Source organism: Panthera uncia, chromosome E1 (assembly GCF_023721935.1).
Source record: "Panthera uncia isolate 11264 chromosome E1, Puncia_PCG_1.0, whole genome shotgun sequence".
In the NCBI taxonomy this organism is placed as follows: domain Eukaryota; kingdom Metazoa; phylum Chordata; class Mammalia; order Carnivora; family Felidae; genus Panthera; species Panthera uncia.
The window spans coordinates 4,990,961-4,997,035 of NC_064814.1; positions in this window are offsets into that span (position 1 = coordinate 4,990,961).

Sequence of the window (6,075 nt, forward strand, 5' to 3'; positions counted from 1 at the left end):
CTGTGTTGCCTTAGAAATGGTCAGCCTTAGGAAATCCAGCTTGACCTCCTGCCCCCAAAGACCTGTCCGCCCTCTTGCTGCTGTTGTCACCCTCCCGCTGGGAATGCTGAGTCATGAGACGGGTTCAGAAGGGCTCCTTGGAGAGAGGCTGAGTTCCTTCTCCTTCAGTCGCCCTGAACCGGACTGTGCTCTCGGCCTTCTTCTTGTTTTAGGACATTAAAGGTTCTGTTGCGCCCTTCCCGTTCCCACTTCACTGTTATCCCTGCTCTTGTTTTTTTTTTTTTTCTTTTCGTTTTCCTGTTCCATCAAGAGAAATCTTGCTCTCTTTTTTACCGTTTTACCCAGGGGCCTCATGGAATCCAGTGGAACCTCTGTGGGGCCAGTACTTCACAAAAGGGATGCGGTTATCGGTTATCGTGCGTAACATGAATCAGCATCACAACAGCGCTGGGCCCATGATCAGTGTCAGCTGCCCCCGGTGGTCCCCTCACAGCTCGATTTAGGGTGATGTCTTTTTAAAGAGCCATTCTGCAGTTTTAACTGGGAGGAGGACGTGATCTGTGCTCCTATTCCGATTGATGGAAGCTTTCGGAGTTTCCCTGCCCAGAGCTTAGCCTGCTTCTGGATGGGAGGGTGCTGACTCACATCGATAATCGAAAGAGGGAAACGTGCTTTTTCATTTACAAGATGCTCTCGCTTACACTTACTAGGATTTGGGTGTTTTTAACTGTAGCTCCTTCTGAGGCTCCACCTGCCCGGTGGCTGGGTGCCACTGAGAAGGTGGTGCTTTCAAGGCTGTTGGGTCCCCAACACTCACGGCTCTAGTGAGCGGGGTGCACATTCCGAATTGCTTCCGTTGCTGACATTTCTGCTGGCCTCAGGGGGCTCTAGTAGGAACCACCTGACACGTGTGTGGTCACAGACAGGGAAGAGCAAAACGCTTACTCGGAATTTTTGTACTTCGGAATCAAATTGAGTCATGTTCACGGATGGCCCTCTGAAGTCTGTCTACTCCGGGGTTGTTCGCCCTCGTTTTGCTCTTGAGTTGTACTCTGAGGTTGAGCCTTCAACCCAGGGCCGACCTTGTTGAATGGATCTTTTGGTCAGTTTTGCCTGCAGGTATACTGTGTTCTTCTGAAGCAAGATTGTGAAAAACAAGTTTTTGACTTAAACATTGAGGCAGATGATACACTGTTCAGAAGTATTCAGCTAGGCAGCATGTACTGGAACAAATGGCCTTTTGGGGTTAAATCTGGTTGATTGGTTGGCCTTGGGATTTGCCTATTTTGAGACTGAAACAATTTTTTGTAGCTGGGTCGAAGGAATACGACACTTATCAGATCACTTTGGGTTTAAATCAATAGCATAGGGGTGCCCAGCTGGCTCATGCAACTCTTTTTTTTTTTTTTTTTAATTAAAAAAATTTTTTTTAATGTTTATATTTATTTGAGAGAGAGAGAGACAGAGCACGTACTGGGAGGGAGAGAGGGAAGCAGGCTCCAGGCTCCTAGCTGTCAGCACGGAGCCTGATGCGGGGCTTGAACCCACGAACTGTAAGCTCATGACCTGAGCCGAAGTCGGACGCTTAACCGACTGAGAAACCCAGGCCTCCCGAGCATGCAGTCTTGATCTTGGAGCTTTAAGTTCGAGCCCCAGTTGGATGTAGCCATTAATTAAAAAAAAAAAAAAAAAAAAAAAAAAATCTTAAAAAAAAAAAAAAAAAAAAAAGATCAAACTAACCTAGCTATGTCTGGTGAGGATTCATTCTAGCTATGATAATTTAAAATTTTTTTGAATTTAAGATACTGTATATTGCTTAAAAAAAAATAGAAAGGAAAACATATTTGATTCTATCCAACGATAAAATGAAAACCCCCAGCAAGCAGGAGGGATTTTCTGCCGTCTTAAAAAGAGTGTTCTGGGGTGCCTGGGTGATGACACTCAGTGGTTAAGCTGCTGACTTCGGCTCAGGTTGCAGTTGGTGAGTTCAAGTCCCGCGCTGGGCCCTGGGCTGATATGACAGCTCAGAGCCCGGAGCCTGCTTCGGATTCTGTGTCCCCCTCTCTCTCTGCCCCTCCCCAGCTCGCACTGTGTCTCTGTCTCTCTCAGAAATAAACATTAAAATAAAATTAAAAAAGAACACGTTCTTCATTTACATCCTGCAAGTGAGAGCTGGTCTTTGACACTCAGCAGCTCTGATGAGGTGCTTCGTCTTGTTTTCATTTTGATCTTTTTTTTTGTGGGAGACGTTGCTGTGATGACGGTCGGTGAAGCTGTTGTGACAGGCATGTCCACGGCACTTCTTGCTAGCCCCTTAAGTGCAGGTAGGAAGGGACACACACACGCATCTGTGTCTTGTGTGGCTTCCAGGAGGATCAGGAACAGAGTCTGTGCTGAAAGCATCCCCTTATTTGTCTGCTCTGACTGTTCAATTACTTAAGGGAGTTTGAGGGCCCCGAAGGTTGATGATACCATCTTCAAGCCAAAGAAGAAAGCTGCTCTCCCTACCTCCAGTACGCTGCAGGAGGTATCTGCCTCCATTTCCTCACGACCTCTTAGCCTTCCTCTGGCCTCTCACCACTGGATGTGAACGGCTCTTCTGAAGGTCACAAAGGACTGACGGATTCCTGGTCACTGTATTTGCTGACTTCTCCCTAGTCCTTGTCCTTTTGGTCCATCAGCCTTGTTGATTGTGGTCGGTCCTGCCCTCTTACTGGAAACTTACTTTCGTTGGGTTCCATATACCCAACCATACTGAATTTTTCCCTTTAGCCTTTGTGGTTTTTGTTTTGTTTTGTTTTGTTTTGTTTTAAGGGTTATTTATTTATTTTGAGAAAGAGAGAGGGAGAGAGAGAAACCCAAGCAGGCTCCACACTGTCAGTGGAGCCCGACACGGGCCTCGATCTCCCGAGCTGTGAGATCATGACCTGAGCCGAGATCAAGACTCGGATGCTTAACCGACTGAGCCTCCCAGGTGCCCCTTCTCTTTGGCTTTTTCCTCTTATCTCAGTGAGACTTCTCCACATACCACGTTCTCACTCCCCTCACCACCTTCCTACCTCCGGTACTTTTGTTCACTCTTGGGGCTGCAGCTGGCTCTCGCACTCAGCTTCCACACCCGCTCCGCGGTCCCCGCCGTGGACCTGACGGCTCCCTCCTGTCATCTAGAACTTCAGACTTTGTGGGTGTAAAGTTTTATAAGTGTAACTGCCCTTCCCACCCCCAGTTCCAACTTTTGATCATGAAAAATCTTCAAATATACAGAGGAGCCCAAAGACTAGGCCAAAGAGTATTAATTACCAATGATCGTGAGTTAGCAGTTAACATTCTGTTCTCTGTGCTTTACCTGTGTATGTAAATATATGTTCTCCTGAGTCATGTGATAGGTCAGAAGCAGACGTGACAGCGGACAGCTCTGAATACTTAAGCTTGCGCCTTCTAAAATTCAGACGTTTGGGATCATTTGAAATTTACCTTCTTGGGCGCCCATTCTAATTTAAGTGTGCGATTCAGTGGTATTGAATGCATTCCTAACGTGCAGCCACCCCCGTCATCCATCTCCAGACCTCTTTTCATTCTGTAAGACTGAAACTTGGTGCCCACCGAACAATAACCCCCTGTTTCTCCCCACGCCAGCCCCTGGCTACCCTCGTTCTACTTTCTGCTGTGAACTGTCACTTCGCTTAGAATAACGTCCCTAAGGTTCATCCGTGCTGTAGCAGACGGCAGGATTTCCTTCGTTCTAAAGGCTGAATGAGAGTCCACTGTATGTATCACAGCTTTCAGCCTGGCTCTTCATCTGTCGGCGGACACTCGGGTTGCTTTCCTGCTGTAGCCGTCCCGAGTAACGCCGCTCACGAACATAGGCGTGCAAATACCTCTTCGAGATCCTACTTCCGCTTCTTTTGGGGGTGGCCCCAGAGGTGGGGTTGCTGGGCCATGCGGTAGTTTTATGCGTACTTTTTTGAAGAACTGGCCTACTGTGCTCCACAGCAGCTGCCTCCTCTCACGTTCCCCCCAGCTGTGCGCAAGGATCCCGGCTTCTCTACACTCTGACCAGCGTTTGTCACTTGTGCGTGCTCTCTCCTCTCTCTCTCTCTCTCTCCCTCCCTCCCTCCCTCCCTCCCTCCCTCCCTGTTTTATTTCGGCCATCGTAATGGGTGGAAGGTAGTGTCTCACTGTAGTTTTGATTTGCGTTTCCCTACGGATGGGTGATGTTGGGCATCCTTTCACATGCTTCTCGGTCACTTAAATATCTTTGAGGAAGCGTTTATTCAAATCGTTTGCCCGTTTTTGAATGGGGTTATTTGGCGGTTTTTTGTTGTTGGGTTGTAGGAGTTCTGTATATATTCTGGATATTAATCCCTTATCAGATATAGGACTTGCGAATATTTTTTCCCATTCTGTGGGTTGCCTTTTTTATTCAGTTGATACTGTCTTTTAATGCGTTATAATATGTTTTTTTTAAATTTTCATGAATCCAGTTCATCCGTTCTTTCATTGCCCGTGCCTCTGGTGTCAGCCTCCCATTCTAATTTGTCATCAAATCTTTGTTCGAAATGCCTCTTGCCTCCTCTGCATTTCCTTTCTGCAACACGAGCTCACTCTGACCGTGTCGCGCCTGGACTGATCTCGCCTGGTCTCCCTGCCTCTAGCCCTCTGCAGCCCAGTGCGCAGTGCCACAGGCTGACCTTCTGAATGACTGTTGGATTGTGTCGGGACCCAGCCTCCTGACACGCCTTAGCTTGTCACTCAAGGCTCCTCGCCTGCATTTCGGGCTTAATCTTCTGCCCCTTCAGTAGACTGCATCTAATCTGTTTCCCCAGTTCACTTGCGCCGTTCTCTTCCACTGATGCCCCATGGCACTTAACGTGACACACTTGAGGTCTCTCTCCCTGGATTGGAAGCTTCTTGAGAGACAAAGACAGTGACTCCTGATATGCTGTGAAAGCTTACATTTTGAATGGCTCACGTCTAGTTTCGTGGGAGGCGTTTGTTTGAGTTAATGACCAGATCCTTCCCATTCACCTACGAAGAGTATTCTTAGCCTTTTTCCAGACGCTTCATGATCTGTGCTGGAGCTATGTGGGCACCTCGCCAGCTGACACGTCCCCTTAGGGTACTAGGTAGGTTGCCCATGTAATTTATCGTCCAAGCTGGGCTCTTTCGAGAGCACTATGAATAATTGCTCCAGACTGAGACATGTGGGTATCCTAACACCAGGAAGAGCAGATTAATCAAAAATACCCCGTGTTGTAGTTGACTGTTTCAGCAACTTCCATCAGAAGCTCCCCAGGCAGAGCATGAGCCCAGTGGGCTAGGATAAAGCTAGCCAGAGCTGGTGTCAGCTATGGCCGAAATGCAGCTGTGTCTGGGATTAAAACCTAGCAGGAATTGAGACACTCTCCTGGCCACAGGCTCCCTAGGAGCATGGCCTGGGATGAGAACTAAGAGGCTGTGCCTCACGAAGCCAGTAGAGACTCTCCCTGGTTGGTGCCATTCTGGGTCTCCTTTAGGTCCTCGTGCAAGCTCTGAACGATCTGGAAAAAGCACCAGTTCAACATTTAGAAGCCGCCCAAGTTCTAGCGCCCACAGTAACTTCAAGACTTTGGTGGAAGCCTTCACCGTCTCTGAGCCTTAGTTTCTCAGCATACGAAATGGGGACGATGCCCGTCTCAAGGCTGTCGTGAGGGGCAGCTGTAACAACCCAGCCGAAGAAGACACTTGCGAGACCTACGTTCACACGTGTGAGGTCATGAACGGAGAGCAGCCCAGCAGCCCTCACCTTAGGAGATGGTTTTGGGTCTTTAGTGGGAGCCTGCTTTTGCTGGAAACAGGACAGGGCCCCGGCGGTGCATTGCCTGGGAGCGCAGCTTGGGCTCTGTGCTCTGCCTGCCTCGGTGCTCTGGGGCATCCTAGAGAGCGCAGCCTGGAGTTGGCGTGCCTGTGCCCGGCCTGTTACTCTGAAGGAATCAGGCACCATCTATTAACACGGCTCACCAGGGGTGCCGGGAGTATGGGAAGAGCGTGGATCCATGGAATCCAGAGCAGCACTTCTGGAAGGCTAATGTGTGT